This window comes from Plecotus auritus (assembly GCF_963455305.1).
Source record: "Plecotus auritus genome assembly, chromosome: 8".
In the NCBI taxonomy this organism is placed as follows: domain Eukaryota; kingdom Metazoa; phylum Chordata; class Mammalia; order Chiroptera; family Vespertilionidae; genus Plecotus; species Plecotus auritus.
In genome coordinates, this window is record NC_137782.1 from 43,944,389 (window position 1) to 43,962,050 (window position 17,662).

Here is a 17,662-nt window from a genome sequence, read left to right on the forward strand (position 1 = left end):
TAAAAAAAAAGATAAAAATAAATTATGATCTAAGACCTCGGGGAGGGCGGGGAGGGCTGGGAAGGGAGAGTGGGCAGACGCTGTGTCCCAAAGTCCTGATGTCACAAGTTTCTGGAAGAACACAGATTACTGTGGAAGCAAAGCCGATGTGGAACTCTAAGCTGGAAGAGCACTTTGCCTTCCCTGGGACTGGCACCTGGTTTATTGCTACAGAGCATGATGTGTCTTTCGGTTTATCCCATTGCCTCTCTGGCCCCGGGCTTCCGGTGCCATTGCCAGGCCTGGGAGATGGCTTGTGATACTCCCACCTTTCAAAGCAAATTCAGGTGGGGTTTCTCTCTGCCTGTTTTTCTCAGCAACTAAATCCCCCCACAATGGAAACAAAAATAAACCTTTTTATCCCCTCGATTTATTGGACTTGTAGTGTTTGTTTCTAAGGCCTCTGAAGATTGTCCCAGCATAAGCAGGTCGAGTGGGACAGAAAGTAACCATGACAACAAGCACAAAGATCACAGCCTCTATTCTCCTCCCAATTTCCACAGAATAGACGGCGCTGTTTACGTATTTGAGTAAATTTGAGCCCCACGCCAAAACCTGACTTTTCCCTTTGGGGCCAATGGACTTCAACACAGGTAAGGAGGGAGTGGGGATGGTTTCCTCCAGGCAGGTTCAGAGTGGCAGAAGCATCTTCTGTGTTGTTCTTCCATGTTTCAGAGACAGGACTCTGTCAGACGTCTGGCGGAAAAGCCAGTGGCCACGCTGGCTTCCATCATCGGCGATCCGTTCCTCGGGGAGAAGGGAACACCTGTCTGCGGTGTGAGTTCCGCACTCCCTGTCTCGAACGTGTTTCGATTAATGAGCATTTATAGAGGGATTCGGCACCTCAAAGTGGGTGAAGAGTGGATTTCTTATTCCCCGGGAAGCCAGATCACTGATTCTTGATACTTTGAATGAAGAAAAATAGTTAAAATCAGGCTAAGAAAATGATTATGCTTTGATGTAATTTTAGAGTGAACTAATCTTTGTGTTCTATTTGTTCCAATTTTTGAAACTTACTGGCCTTTATTGCTAGCACATCATCACACATAACATGCGAAACTTACCATTTGAGACTTAAATTTTCAAGTCTGTCCGTTTTGAGAAAATAAATGACAATCGAATCCTCCGTCTGCAGGTGGGTGAGCTTCCTGTGGATGAGCCACCGTGTGGCGAGGGTCCCAGCCTCAGGTTTTCTCTTCTGGAAGACGGCAGTGTTTGCTTTGGACTAATACCCGCCAGTTTTACCATAGTGTCAGCAAACCTTCACTTCGATGATACGACTGCTACAGAATCAGCACACTGCCATCTCAGAACAGAGAATTTGTGATTCTGCACATTACCACTCTCCTATGTGAAAATGATTTCCCTTTCTCCAGGCCCTGAGGGCACTTTCCTCTGTTTGCTTCTAGGAACTTCATACCTTCGCTTTTATGATTAGGTAGATGCTGCACAAGTTAATTTTTGTGTATCATGTAAAGTAGAGGTTGAGAGTCCTTATTTTTTACATATGTATATCCAACTTCTGCCGAACTGCTAAAAAAGAAGACTATGGTTTTCCATTTACTAGTAATTGCTCTGATATCTTTCTCAAAAGTACTTGCTCACAGAAGTGTGGGTGTATGTCTGGAGTCAATATTCTTTAATGTAATAGAGCTGGAGAGCATCAGCATTGGTTAACCTAGCTGGTGTCACAGAAGTGCTGTGATGTGGTCGTGGGCTGAGAGTAGGCAAAGACACAGAGTTTTTCCTATTCAATAATAAATTACATTTCTTTTATACATGTAAGTCTATCAGATGTTTGATTTCATTTGTGTTAGTTTTGGTAAAATTGTGTTGTCCAGGACTTTGTTCAGTTCATCTAATTTCATGGGTAGGACTTTTTTACTTTGAGACTTTTTTTTTTTAAATTCAGACTCTTTAATTGTGATGAGGATAGCATTTTAACACACTGTATTTTTAGAGCCGTTTTAGGTTCACAGCAGGATTGAATACTACTTATTTTATGTTTAATTTGCTCTTCCTTTTATAGATTTTGAAGGTGAAATCTTAGGTCATTTATTTTTAAACCTTTCTTCTTTTCTAAGAAAAACTTTTAAATTTATCAGTTTTCCTCTAAGCACTGCTTTAAATTCCTCTAACAATTTTTGATCTGTTGTGTTTTTTATCATACCCTTGAAAATATCTTCTAATTTCTTTTTATATTTACATGTAGTCCTATTGGTGTTCTCCAGAGAAACAGAACCAGTAGGGAATAGAGAGTCTATTATTAAGTGGGTAGTTTTCACTAAACTGGGAAATTTTCACCCATTATTTCTTACCTTTTTGAAATTCTTCTTCAGGTCTTTGAAATCCTTTCTCTCTGTTCTCCTTTTCTATTACTCAGATTGCATTATTATATTAAGCTGTTTTTAGTGTACTGAACCTTTTCTCTGCTCTCTAATCATATTCAGTCAATTTTTATTTTGGTTACTGTAGTTTTTAGTACTATGGTTATTTTAATAATATCTCTTTCTATGCTGTGTTTCCCCATTTTTATCCATTCATTATGACCATTTTTGTAATATCTGGTTTAAAATTGTCTTCTGCTCATGGAAACATTTAGGTCACCTGAAAGCTGGTTTTATTAACTGCTTTTTCCCTTGACTGTGGTCACATTTTTATGTCTTATCCTACTCTACTATTAATTTTAAAGTATCTTAGGCTATCAATAGGGATTTTATGGAATTCATTAATTCAAGTGGGAAAAATAGCTACTAGTAAGTGATTTCGCTTGTTCATCCAATTGATTTTGTTGAGTCATCCAAGTGATTTCTCAGTCATTTAAGTGATTTCACTGAGTCATCCAGAAATGCACATAAGGAGAGAATTAATAGTCATTCAGGACAGAGGTGATAAATTGGAAAAATTTCAAGAGAAGTTTTCCTAATAAAGTATAATACAGAAGTTTCCCCCCCTACTATACATTAAATGATAGAAATTATATCTGGAGCAAAAATTGAAGGAATTTTTAAAAAATAGATTTACATAGGAACCACTATTAAAGAAACACCTGACCTAAGAGGTTTCCTGGTACTGGGGAAGAGCCGTGAGCAAGTTTACTAAAGGAATTCTGGATCCTCTTGGAGTGTCAGTTTCATCTAGTCCTTTTATTTTTTTTATTTTTTGAGCTCCCCAGCATCATGAATTTTGATTAGAGAAAGTCTCACTGTATGCGGCTGCCAATTAAATAATGTGATTAAACTCTCAAAATGTTTGGCAAAAGTTCTGAGGTAGAGTCTAGCTGATGAGGCTCAGTAGTTGAGTGTTGACCCTTGAATCAGGAGATCATGGTTAGATTCCCAGTCGAGGTACATGCTTGGGTTGTGGGCTTGATCCCCAGTAGGGGGCATGCAGGAGGCAGCCAATCAATGATTCTTCCTTATCATTGATGTTTCTATACCTCTCTCCCTCTCCCTTCCTCTCTCTAAAACTAATAAAACATATTTAAAAAAATTTTCTGAGGTAGAAAAAACTATTATCTTTGCCATGGCTAATCCCTAATTTTGAAATGAATAGGTATTCAAGCCATTAATTAGAGAGATGCTACTTTGTAGCACAAGGAGATTCTGAACTCAGGTAGATCTCCATAGCTTTGGTTTTTCTCATCTTTAAGAAAGGGCTAATCATTTTTATCTCACCGGGGATTTCTTTGTGACAAGCTTTAATGGGGAAGCTGTGTGAAAAGGGTGGAGTGCAGGACTCCCCCCAGGACTGGGGAGGCAGGAGCCCCAGCAGAAGGTGATATGATTGGGCACCACTGGGACCCGCTGGCACAGAGCAATCAGAATGGGAGCTTCCTTCAGTGAGGGAGAGGCCAGCACACATGAATCTAAGAGATAGAAATGTCAAAAGTTACAAGATCTCCCTGAGCCATCTCATAACACAATTTTCCATTTATTTATATTTTCTTTTATGTCCGTCAGTAAAGTTTATATTTTCTTGAATATAGGCATTGCACATTTCTTATTAGTACTATTTCTAGGAATTTGTAGTTTCAGTTGTATATAAGAAGTGAATCATCTTCCTTGTTTCTACAGTGCCTGTTTATATGTTGCTAGTATATATTAACTTTTGTATTATCACATGGCAGGACCAAGTCAATGACTATTAATATTTATCATTCTAGATTTACTGGTAAGAATACTGTGAGTTTGTCTTCCTTTATCTGTATCTCCTTTTTTCCTATTTTACAGCATTGACTAAAAAAATATTGAATAACGGTGGCAATGGTGGTATCTATTTTGTTCTGATTTTAATGGAACATGGTGTGTGTGTTAAGTAGGACTTTTGCTTTGCATTTCATATAGGTCTGCATTGTTTACTTACTGAAGTAAAATGTCTGGGGATGGTGCCCAGGAAATGTATTTTGGGGAGCCTCCGTAAGTGATTCTAATGCACTGCCAGTTTGCGAATCCAAAGTAAGAGACATACAATTTAACCCACCAGCAGCTCAGCTCCAGCTTGTTTAGTTTTTCTGGACTTGAACAAACATTCACTTGGAGCAGTTTTAGAAAACAAGATACATATGTGCAAATGCACAGTTTCTCTAGAAAAGATCAAAGTCACTAAGTGGAAGGAGAAATCTCATATTGGGAAGAATGCTAAAAATGTCAACTTTAAATACAGTAATTACACTATTATCAATGGTTGGTCCTCTCTGGGGCTTATTGGTATATTTTCTGTCAATCAAAGGATATGGTGCCATCTAGGTCTAGGGTCAGGTCAAGAAAGAATAATGAGTTATATGACTTTGAGCAGGTTCTCAGCCTCAGTTTCTCTGTAAAATGGGATCAAATGGACTAATTTACAAGTTACTGTGTGAATTGAAGATGTCAAGTAAAGAACCTAGCCTATAAGTCTTTGGAAATGACATTTTTTTTGCTGTGTATAAACACTAGGAAGTGAATTAACTTTCCTTCTGTATCTTGACCCCAGATAGAACAGCTGCTTTTCTGTAAATAACCTCTCACAGGTGCAATTATTTACATATCTGAGTCTGCTATTTGGAGAATGTGTACACAAATAGTTATTTGTAGAGAAAGGAAATCTACCCTTCATTAATACAACACTGATTTCCTAAGGTTCATCTCTAAGGTTAAGAAAATAGTTTTACTCTACCTACTTCAAAGAATCACGGACAACTGGCATGGTAACTCTTTAAGAGCGACAAATGGGTAAGCAGTTTTGAGAATAACCTGAGAAAACCTCTTCAGTTTATGAACTGGCTGCGATCATTGCAAAGTTTTCTCATCATAATACAAGATTTTAGAAAGAAACCAACAAGCAAACACTTTTAGTTAAAAGAGGAGAAAGAGGAAAATAATTGTGGAATATTGAGTGTTAGTAAGATTGGGAATGTGCTACCAAGGGAAATTAGAGAATACCCCTCTCTAAGGATCATTTGAAAGTACTGTAACGTCTTGTATACCTGGGATAGATCTGATGGGTACAGAATAGTTCTATGTGGACAGAGGGGTAGGAGATTCCAAACCCATAGGCTGGCCAATTCTGTGAGTATTTTAATAATTTAGTTCAATGTGCTTTATACTGAATGCCTCCACAGAACCAACAGAACCCTGAGGTAAATGCTGAGCTCCAAGTCAGCCAAGTTGGCACCTATGGCCACTCACTTCTTCCATCCCATCCTTGGAAAAAAATCCCCGCTGGCCTCTGCTCTGAGGTTTACTCCTTGCCCTGCAGTGGCCTTTGCCTCCGCCCCCAGCCTCAGGGCCTCAGATCTGGTATCCTTTTCAGAGCCTTTGAGGCTCAATGCTGGAGTCACATGCTCACTGCCCAACTCTACCTGTTGGAGAGGAGACCATGAGAAACCCCATGGGGGCTCCTGTCTCATGGGTCACTTTGACTTCTTCTCTTCCATCATGTCCTGAGGCAGCTCTGGGTTTCTGGATTGGGCCTTTATTCTCCTTACCTGGGTACCACCTGTAGTGAGCAGAAGAGTTGACTGGGCAAGATGATAGGGGGATGCTTATTATTATTTTTAAACATGTCCATTCCCAGAAAGAATACAAATATCATCATAAACTCACCCTACCTAACAGAGAGAAGTGTTTTTGGTCTTTAAAAAGGTACCACATTTGGAATGATTTTGCTGCCCCACCTCAAGCTGACTGCTGGTTCAACCTGGAGGAGCCACAGGCAGAGGGTCTGGCCTTCGCTAGCATTTCAGACTCACAGATGGGCACCAGGGGAGAACTCTCTTCCTCTGAGCATATTCCATCAAGTGGTAACTTTTATTCATAGAGGTCAAGTTCACATAACATAAAACTATTCTAAGGTGTTGAGTTCAGTGGCGTTTAGTACATTCACAATATTGTAGCCACCACCTGTATCCCAACAATCTCAAATCCTTTATCTTCTGTTCATGCTTTCATGACATTTGACCCTAAGAGAAAGGACCTTAGTTCTGTATGAGTATGTATATGATAGAATGCAGAAAAGAGGTTTCTAAACTCAGAGCTTTGCCTCTTACATGTAGGATTTTGATATCTTTGCATTTTTATTTCAATATTGTCTCTATGGTGATTCCATGTTTATTGTGCCAATAGTTTCATTTTCAAATAAGGTATCTTGTATATGACAAATTTCAGAAAAGTCCTGTTTTCATCATTATTTTCATTGCTTTTGTTTTTGCTTTTCTACTGATGTTGAATCAGTCAAGTTGTCCTCAAATTTAGTGTAGGCTGAAATGTTTGTGCTGAAAAATGTATGCACCAAACAAGTGATGCTTACTATGAACTGCTTTGTCCCTGATTATATCCTTTTTTTTAAAAAAATGTAAATGTTTATATTCAGTGCAATAATTTTTTTATTTTCATATTTTAATATTTAATTAATTTAATCCACTACCTAAAATTTTTCGTCTGCGAATTTTGCTCCTTCTTGGACCAAACTTATTGAAGTTGAAGTGCCATTGCTCTCCCCCTCCTGTGAAACTCATCCTGTGGAGAGACGCTAATGAGACATGACTGAGGAAGGGTGCACAGGTGTGCTCTACGGGCTCGGATTGGCAGCTCTCTGACACACACTGCACAGGCGCACACGCACGCTCGCACACATGCACAGAGAGCCCGGCCTGATCAAAGACTTCCATTTGGTTGAACTTGGCAATGATTTTGAAATGTTGACAACTGTCAAATTAAGATCACCCAAGCCATTTCACAGGCTCAAATTTGGATGCAGGTCTCAGAACAGAAGGAGATAGCTACTGGCTACTGCCCAAGTGACTTCACCATCTATCATCCGGTGAGCTGTGCTTTATGAAATGAAGCCACGCAGAGATGGGGGAGGTCAGCATCCGACTTAGAAAGCATTTCTTTCCACATTCACCTCAGTTTGAAGGAAGCAAAGGGATTAGTCCTTTATTGAAAATTTGCATATAAGGAGCTTGGTTAGGGTTGCTTAACTTCTCTTTATAAGCCCTTCTCTCTCTTCCTGTCCTAACCCTGGAGGAGCAAGAGTGTCTTTCAGTGCGGGGGGTTGGTGGTATGGTGTGTGTATGGGTCTCCGAAGGGTCTCATTTTCCATATTTGGTCATGGTGATGTGTTCTGTGGCTATGCCTCATGCTCATGCTCACTTTTCACTGTCATTCCCAGTTAAAATGTCCATGTGTCTATGGTCTTTTTCTCAATGCTAAGCTTTTGAAGAGCAATGACTATGTCGTCTCAATTCGGGTTAGTATTTTAGCGCCCTGTGCATGCTGCATGGAAGAGGGGCTACTTAATCAGTGATGCCCATACATTGAGAAGAAGCGAGGGTGTTGGTGCATGGGAATTAGACATCATTTTTCTTGTGTTGCCATCTTTATTGGGCCTGATAGCAGAACAGAAAGATTTAAATGATTTACTGAAAACCTTTTCTTTGAAATGCTTGATTAGTTATCTATCAGCAAATCACTCAGCTAACATTTGAATAGAATCTTTTTAGTTAGAAAAATGACCATTCTGATAGTTTGCAGGAGGGGTTTTCGTCTGTGCAGGTAGTCCAGACTTCAATGCCTGGGAAGTTTTCCGCACGCATAATAGATGCCATGGAGTGTCATCAGGGAAAGGGCCACCTCAGGCACTTCTCAAAACCCCTTTATCCAGTCCTAGCCAGCTTGGTTCAGTGGATAGAGCGTCAGCCTGTGGACTGAAGGATCCCAGGTTCGATTCTGGCCAAGGGCACATGCCTGGGTTGTGGCTCGATACCCAGTGGGGGGCATGCAGAAAGTAGCCAATCAATGATTCTCTCTCATCATTGATGTTTCTATCTCTTTCTCCTTCTTTCTTCCTCTCTGAAATCAATAAAGAAAGGGTATATATATATATATATATATATATATATATATATACCCTTTATCCAGGGACTAGTTCCAGTAGATTAGTAAATTTACATATAGGGTATAGAAGGAATTAAACCACCAATTAAGTTCGGGGTCAGTGGTAAATGTATGAAGTAACTGAGGGTGAAGATAACAGCCAGTGTGATAATGGTCCTAACATGTGGTGTGCATCACTCAGGCCTCTAAGCTCCTATAAAAAGAAGCTGCAACATCATGTGGATGGCTGGGTGTCCAGACCACAGACAGTGGGACGTGGGAATAGAATGCATGGAAAGTCATCAACATATTGGAATATTCTTGGCATTTCTTTTGTGGTTGTGGATTAGAATTTACTTGAGTGCTGATATAATAAAACTAGAGGCCTGGTGCACAAAATTCGTGCCCTGGGGGGGGGGTGTCCCTCAGCCCAGCCTGCAGCCTCTCTAATCTGGGATCCCTCAGGGGATGTCCAACTGCCAGTTTAGGCCCGATCCATGGGATCGGGCCTAAACTGGCAGTTGGACATCTCTCTCACAATCCGGGACTGCTGGCTCTCAACCGCTCGGCTGCCTGCCTGCCTGATTGCCCCTAACTGCTTCTGCCTACCAGCCTGATCACTCCCTAACCACTCCCCTCCAGCCTGATTGATGCCTAACTGCTCCCCTGCTGGCCCGATTGCCCCCAACTGCCCTCCCTCCCCTGCAGGCCCAGTCACCCCCAACTGCCCTCTCCTGCAGGCCCAGTCACCCCCAACTGCCCTCCCCTGCAGGCCTGGTCACCCCCAACTGCCCTCCCCTGCTTGCCTGGTCACCCCTAACTGCCCTCCCCTGCTTGCCTGGTCACCCCCAACTGCTCTCCCTCCCCTGCAGGCCTGGTCATCCCCAACTGCCCTCCCGTGTTGGTCTGATCACCCACAAATGCCCTCCCCTGCTGGCCATCTTGTGGCTGCCATCTTGTGACCACATGGGGGTGGCCATCTTGTGTGAGGATGTGATGGTCAATTTGCATATTACCTCTTATTATATAGGATGACCATGCAGTTGGCTAAACAACTGTCAACATTTCAAAATCATTGCTAAAAGCAGACCATTCTATTAAATATGCAAGCCTTCTTGACTGTGGGGCATAAAATGATAACTGAAAACCCACTGAGAGGCTATTTTGGGTGGCTTGGGCACAGGTCTCCTGTGTGTATCACCCAGGGGAATCGGTGGACTCCCATACACTGAGGCTCTCCACTGCCAGTCCCCAGACTCCAGGCCATTTCCTGCTGTTTTCTTCTTTCAAACCTCTGCCTTTTGTTTTTGTCTTTTGAAATTTGAATAGGGAAGAGAGGTCCCCAGAGGCACCCACTGATGACAAAGGTTCCTTCCTCCTCCTGAAGGAGCCTGCAGGCCAGTGGGAAGGAACCATATAGAAAGAGGGGAGTCTCAGCCTGACCCAGCCCCACCAGGCCTCCCCTGGGTGTCAGATGTCAGGCAGAGTGCAGAGGGTCAGAAGCTGCTGCTGAGGGTGAGCAGGTTGTGTATGTGCTTCATCAGGACAGGCCATCTGCATAGACCGGGGAGGACCCTCTCCCTGCAGCACAGTGTACACCTGAGTCCCCATCTGTGGGGGGCAAGGGAGGCTAGACCCTCCTCTTGGAGCTCCTTCTCTTAAACTTGCAGCACTAGCTCAGGTTTTTTTTTGCATCTAGAGCAGCCTGGACCTGCCCAGTGTGTGCAGACTGGACTGCCCTTGGGCTGCTGAGAGATAATTTGAAGTCAGGAAGGGGTGCCAGCCCCAGCAAGAAGGCAGGGAGGGTGTCTAGTTTTGTAAAATTTTTAATTTATTTTTAATTACAGTTGATATACAATATTATATTAATTTCAGGTGTACACTCCAGTGATTTACATTAGGTGATCATCCCTATAAGTCTGTATCCACTCGACACCATCTATAGTTATTAGAATATTAATGACTATATTCCCTATGCTGCACTTTACATCCCCATGACTATTTTGTGACTACAAATGTATACTTCTTATCCCTTTACCTTTTTCACCTCCCCAAACTTCCCTCCCTTTTTTCAACTGTCAAAATGTTCTCTGTATCTTTGAGTTTGTTTCTGTTCTGTTTGTTCATTTATTTTATTTTGTACATTCATTTATTGATAGATATGTATGTATTGCCATTTTATTGTTCATATTATTTTTATCTTATTTTTTTCTTTTTAAAAACAACCCTTTAACATTTCCTGTAATACTGGTTTGGTGGTGATGAATTCCTTTAGCTTTTTTTTTTGTCTGGGAAGCTCTTTATCTGACCTTCAATTCTCAATGATAGATTTTTGCAGTAATCTTGGTTGTAGGTCCTTGCTTTTTATCACTTTGAATATTTCTTGCCACCCCCTTCTGGCCTGCAAAGTTCTGTTGAGAAATCAGCTGACAGTCTATGGGAGCTCTTGTGTAAGGTGACTAACTGCTTTTCTCTTGCTGCTTTTAAGATTCTCTCAAGGCCACTAATTGCAAAACTTCAGAGATAAATTCTTTCTTTTTCCATTTACTCTATTGAATAAAAGTGGGAATGGAAATGGGAATGTCTTCGTTTCCTACCTTGACAGGTGGTCCTGAAGGCAAATTAAACAACAGTTATAAAAATGCCTACAATGGAAAAATCAGTACAGCCAAAATGATGTGCTGTAGTAATTATCCTTGGTAATAATGGGTACCGATGCAGTGTGTTTAGCGGGTCAGATTTGAATAATCATATGTGATCAAAGTAAAGCAATTTCATTTGTATTCAGGACCTTGGTGGGTCCCAACATGAAATGTGGTTTCTTGAAAAGAAATGCATTATAATATTTGCTTTCATTAAATAATATTACGTTTTCTGAGCATCAATGACTCAAACTCCAGGCAAGAATTCATTGCTTCAAAAATCACCTCTTAAAATCTTCTGAATAAAATGGAAGTGCTGGGAAGACGCATGAGAGGGGAACATGAGTGTATACCATTGGCGTCTTTCATTCATCTGAGTCTGGGAAAATCCAGCTTCTGCACAGCTCTGAGGACTGGCGGCGGCATTTCCCTGTCATGCTTCCTGTAATTTTTTTCTTTACAGGGTTTATTTAGCCTTCACAAATATTACCTAGATTTACACTGAAAAATAATCTTTTTGTATGAATTTCACCAAAGGGTACAACTGTGATTTACCACAAACATCACCCCCACTTCAAGGCTTTTGGTGGGAGAAAAGCTGGCAGCTGTGGGAGCGGCCAGGCTCAGCCACATGGCGGAGAGAAGTCCCAGTGGGTGCACTGGAGGGTGCTGGCAGCGGTTAGCAGAGCCCCCAGGTCTCTCTGCTGATGTCTGAGGAATGACAGGGCTTGAGGCTGTGACAGCTTGTGTCCTCATGGTGGAGATGTGGGGAGGGCTGTCGCCTGCTCTAGCCACAAGATGTCACTAGCACTGCTTGGTGACCATAGGTGACAGCAGCACACGCTGCTCATAGGATTAGCTGGTTGCCTTTATTTTTTTATGCATAGTTCTAGGGCATCTAATGCCCGATGACCACTCAGGGGGCAGAGGGGGCCCCCTTTTCTTGCCTAAATCCATGTATATTACAATATCATTTAGGAATTCCTTGATACCTGGAAACTCAGATGGGGGAGTAAAGCTGAACACGTGGATGGGGCAGATAAACACAGGTGTGTGCTCAGGTTATGGGGCACAAGAGAAGCTTGTGCACTTTCGTTAATAAAATCTAGGCAACGTTGTCTTACCCAGCGAACTTCAACTGTTTTGAATGGTTAAGCGGTTGGAGTGTTTATGACACCTGGGCATTTTGCCCCATTAGAGTGTCGCAAAGACAGTGTCATTATCCTCCAAATATGAAATCTCCATTAAACAAAACAGCTCCCAGGAAGGGTTCCGAGTGCCCAAGAGAATCTTTCCTGCTTTTGAGGTCCCAGCTGGTTCAGCTTCCTGTGCCCTCCATTCCTTCCTGTCCCTTCCCCTGCATTCCCAGGCCTCCTTCCCACCATCTTCACGCTCCACCCTGTGGGGGATTCTGGGTCCAGAAATATCGGGGATTTTTATTTATCTCACACGAGGGGCACAGTTGCTCAAGGAAGTGCAAAAGAGTGATTTTGTGCTTCAACAGCTGTGCGTTTCTGTGGGATCTGTGTACAAGGTGCATGTTCCCCACAGTGGGGTGCCCCTCAGCGCAGGTGGAGGTCTGGGGGCTGGAGACATATTTCCCTTATTTCCTCTCCACAATGCACATCCTGGTCCCCTGAGCGCAGGAGCTGCTTTCACACTGACAATCAAGCCAGATGTTTAAGGCCACCTTTGTAAATGCATCATCTTGATAGAGCAGGTAAACTCTTGAAAGAATGGCTGCACACTTACCTGTCTATCTTTTCAGGTTGCAGGGTGGGGGGGCACTCCAGGCCGTCGGGTTGTACGGCAAATGGGCAAAACACAGGTACAGTGTTGGGTGACCTCCTTCCAAATGAGGAGCTGGTTAGCAGGGTGGGCAGGGTGCTATGTAAAATACTATACGTCACAATATTATTAAATTACAAAAGGCTGTATATTTTGTGGGTTGAATCTTTAAGTGGTGTATTCTTACTCAAGTTTACCAAACTATCAGGGCCATGAAATAAATTTTTACCTAGTTATGTTTTTCTTTTCTGAAGATTTTCATGCACCCAGAGGTGACGGTTGTTCTGTGGTACACGCAGCCCCTACGTCACCAGTTACGAGTGGTGAACGCCAATTGGGAATTGATTGGGATTCATTTTGCATGAAAATTACACAATTTTAAAAACCCTGACAGATACCTTTAGGCCTGATGTAAGTGTAGTTTGATGGAGGAACTAAGAGCTAGTGACTATGCAGTAAGAGTGGAATAACAGCACACGGGGCTTTCTTTGGTGTCTATGGGACTGGGCATCAAATACCGGAAAATATGTGGCCAGAGCGTGGGGGCGGGGGTTAGGCCTCCTGCATTATCCTGATAGGACCGCCATCCTCACTGAGCACAGAGAAGATGATTTTATAATTCCCCACTTCACAGAGCCAGAGAGAGCTGCTGAGGCCTCAGAGCTTCCCCAAGGTACTCACAGGTCAGCCAGAAAGTGGGTAGTGTGCCCAGAGGACATGATGCACTGGGAGGCTGCCCACCTCCAGGCCCACCCCTTCCCCAAGGGCAGTGGGATGAAGTCGCTAAGGAATTTAGCTTCCTTGCTGGATGGGGGTCTCAGTGCAGCCAGGGCATGGAAGTCATGATTTCCCTGAAAATCGGGTCCACGGTCTGCTGCTAGCGTTCATAACAAGAAGTCATATGTGTGCTCAGAACTGGTGACGAGGGCCGTGGGATGGCCTGGCTCCTCTGTACCCGAGCCGGCTTCCCTCTGCACAGGAACTCTTCCCTTTTAGCCCAGGGAGGGTGGCGGCTGCTGCCTGTTTTCAGATGTCCGGGTGTTGTGGGTCTGGCTTATGGGATTCCCCACCAGTGACCCCCTCCGGCTTGTTCTGCAGATTTCACAGGGTTTTCGTTTTAAGTGCGATGATGTGATTTTTCCTGGGAAACTGCGGTTCTCCTGCCGCCCCCACGGCATAGCTATCATCCTCTTGGCCTCCTAATGGCGCTTCAGAGAGAGAGATCAAAGTCTCCCAGATAAGTGCTCTTTTACACAATGTTCCTGACACTCCATTTTGTAAACAGTTTTTTCTCTTTTTTGGTTGGAAGAACATATAAACATGCCGAGTGAGATGGATGGACTGTCACTTTTCTCTTTCATTCTCTCCTCTTTGACTTCGGTTAGCAGGCAGGAAGTCCAATCAGCGCTTCGTTGACACCCCAAACCCGACCTGTCTTTTACACATGCAAAAAAAAAAAAAAAAATGCTCAGAAACATGTAAGAAAAATCACCGCCTCAAATTTCCATCACCTTTCGCCTGGGATGGCAGGCAGTCGTGGTTTTCTTCCCTTTAGATACATTCCTAAGGTGAGGACTGAGGGACCTCTCTGCTCAGTCCCCCCAGTGAACAAGGAAGGCACCGATGCCCCAGCGCTGAGCCCTCTCCCAGAAGAAAACACAAAACAGACCAAAACACAAGACTAAAGGGAATTGAGTGTTTGCCTGTCTCTGGTCTAGTTTCTCCAAAATACGGGCTCCTTGTGAGCACAGATATAAAACCCAAGAGCTCCACTTAGCACCACGAGCACAGACCTTTCAGATCTGTTCCTTTCCCCCTACTTCAGTAATTGCAAACAGATTTCCATGACTGCTGGTAACGCAGGTTTTACTTCCCGGGCACTGACGGCTGCCAAGCTCTGGAGCGTGAGGAGGACCGTGTGCCGATGAGGCCTCTGCACAAACTTAGCAGCTGTCCACACGGTCACCATGTGAGGGCCCGTTCCCAGGAGGTGTTTTTTATTTTTCATCTGTACAATAGCAGCAGCTTCCTTGGCTTTGGTGAAATGCCTGTTTTGGACACATCCGGGTGTGAGAGGCTATGTTGGAGCCCACCTTTGTGTAGGGGTACCTTACTTGATCTGGGGTGTAGTCAGAGTGTTCTCTAACCTCTAGGGCAGCCATGGGCAAACTACGGCCCGCGGGCCGGATCTGGCCCGTTCGGCTGTTCTATCCGGCCTGCAAGAGCGGAGGGTTCTCTTGCTCTCCCCTCCACTCCTTTACTTTGAATTTATATTAGTTCACACAAACACTCCATCCATGCTTTTGTTCCGGCCCTCCGGTCCAGTTTAAGAACCCATTGTGGCCCTCGAGTCAAAAAGTTTGCCCACCCCTGCTCTAGGCTCTCTGGGAAAGTCTTGTTTGTTGTGGTCCTTGCCCTGCTGGCTGTCTTGTATATGTCACTCTCTACCAGGGGTGGGGAACATCTGGCCCTCAGGCTGTATAAGGCCCGAGAAATCATTTGGTCTGGCCCTACCAAGACATTAGGGATGAGTTCATTGAATGTTTAACCAAATACAGCAGGCTATTTTTTAAGTTGATAATTTTGGATGGCCTGTGAGTGATGTTATAAATATCTAAATGACCCTTGTTTCCCACCCCTGCCTAGACCCTGGGCCAAGGCATCAGCTCCCTAGATATGAAAGACTGAGAGGGGCTCCCTGTGGGGGAAGGAGGGGAGGTAGCCCCCAGGGTGTGTGCTGCCTCCTCCAGGGCTCCTGCCTTCCTTCTCTGTCCTGATGTTCTCACTGCTCTCACCTGTCATTGCCAGGACGGATGCAGGAGCTGGAGGACCTGGACTGGAGTCCAGACCTCTCCACTGCTTTGCTGCTTTACTCCCTGAATTTCATTGGTTTTCTGAGTGTCCTTAACTCAAGGCTGGTGGTTTAGACACAAAACAGCATGGCTTTTAGCCTGGTTCACGTGACTGCTTTACTCCTTTGCAGAGTCTGTTGGCCAAAGAGAGAGAAGCCTGGCATATTCGTGATGTCTGCGTGGCCGTTTTGAGGTGCTCTGCATGATTCAAAGCGAAGTCCAAAATTCCAGGCTGACACCCGCCCCTTCCTTGTTTCTGTGGCTCTGGTGAGGCCCAGCTGTTGCACCTGAACGGGGCCCTGCTGCCTCCAGCACACAGATGTCGATGGGCTTCCCGTCGCTGCTGGTTCCCCGGTTCCCTGCTCGTGATCCTGATCCACACGTCTGCCTCAAAGAGCCTGTGCCGCTATTTTGCATAAAAATTTTTCATTAAAAAAAAAACCCCAAAGAGCAGAGTTGCTGAGTGAGCAAAGGAGAAGGGGCCTCTCAGCCCCGGGACTCCCGCAGGCCAGTGCGCGACCCTGAGACAAATGAGTGGCTGGAGTCAGCCCGCCCTGAAGAGCAGCAGTGGCTCACATCAGAAATCGGGACACGCACAATTTGGCAGCCTCCCCACCAAAGCTTGGCGCTTCCATGTCTGAATTAATGTGAACCTTGGAAGTTTCTTTGACCTTCGAGTGTGAAGAGGGAAGCTGGGGGTGTGGGGGTGGCGAGACACTGAGCTGCCAGTCTCTGGAGTTCTCCCGGGAAGGAGCCCTGGTCCCGTCCACCCTCACTGGACACGGTGAGGGTCCCTGGAGGGTGTTTCTCTCCACCAGAACCCCCAAAGCCAGCGTGGAGCCAGGGCCCCTCCCCGAGGCCCCAGCTACAAGAAGAGGCCCCGATAAGCAGGCATAAATCCGGGCATCTGATGAAATCCTGCATGGATGGCAAGTAAGTTATTAGCCCCCTGTGAAACTAATTGTGATACTGATACACTCATTTTTGCAATGTCTTTCAAACACCAGTTGTGATGGGAAACAGCTGTTAGATCCAGGGGAAAAAATAAAAGGAAAGAAAGAAGAGAGGAAAGCTTGGGATTCACAGTCATCCTAATGTCTGTCTTCTCTCTTCCTGCCACAAAGGCGCTCATTCCCCTATTATCCCCCAGACAATGGTCCCGGCGGGGGGCGCCCAAGGAGCCAGGCCTGCCCAGAAAGTTCATCTTCCGAGGGGAAGACAGAGAAAAAAGGTTCCCTTCTCCTAACGTGAGGAAATGGCAGGCGTGTAAAGTAGGTTAGAGACTGGGGTTAAAGCGGAGAAGTCACAGGGAATGGGAGCAGAGGCGCCGCGAGGAATTGTCCTTTGACTGCGGGGCTTCTTTATAAGGGCGCAGTACGTGGAGAAGGGGTTTCAGATCTTATTTAAGGAAGCCATAAAGGAGATGATTCAAGGGTTCGGAATAAACCAGAGTCTGTGATAAAACCCTGCAGGAACTGCTGGAATCGGCCTTAGGTATCACTGACTTATGACTTCTGTCCTGGCCAGGGCCCTGGTCCAGCGGTCTGGTCCCTCCCTGCACCCCCTGTCCTTCACCTTCTTGTTTGTATCCTCCTCTGGTCCTGGGAATTTGGTGCATTGTTAACACCTCATGAAAATAAAGGGACTCAGACCCCGGGAAGTGGCTCCCCTCCCCCAGCACTTCCTGGACTCCAGTTTGTTCTCCAGAAACGTTTATTTACAACATCTTGGGAGACCGAGATATTTTTTCCATTTGTAAGGCCCGTGTCATTACATAATGGGTCATAAATGATGTTGCCTGTCCTGGAGAAACAGGAAGTCATTGCCCGCACGTGCTGCTCACAGGCCACTCCCAGACCCACCCCAGGAACCTCGGAGGAGCTTGGGTGTCTCTCTTTCTCTGATCCCTAAAACGCAGTGAGCTCAGGATGGGCTGAGACCCCTGTCTTGCTCAGGGGAAGCTGTTTTAAGGCAATAAACGAGC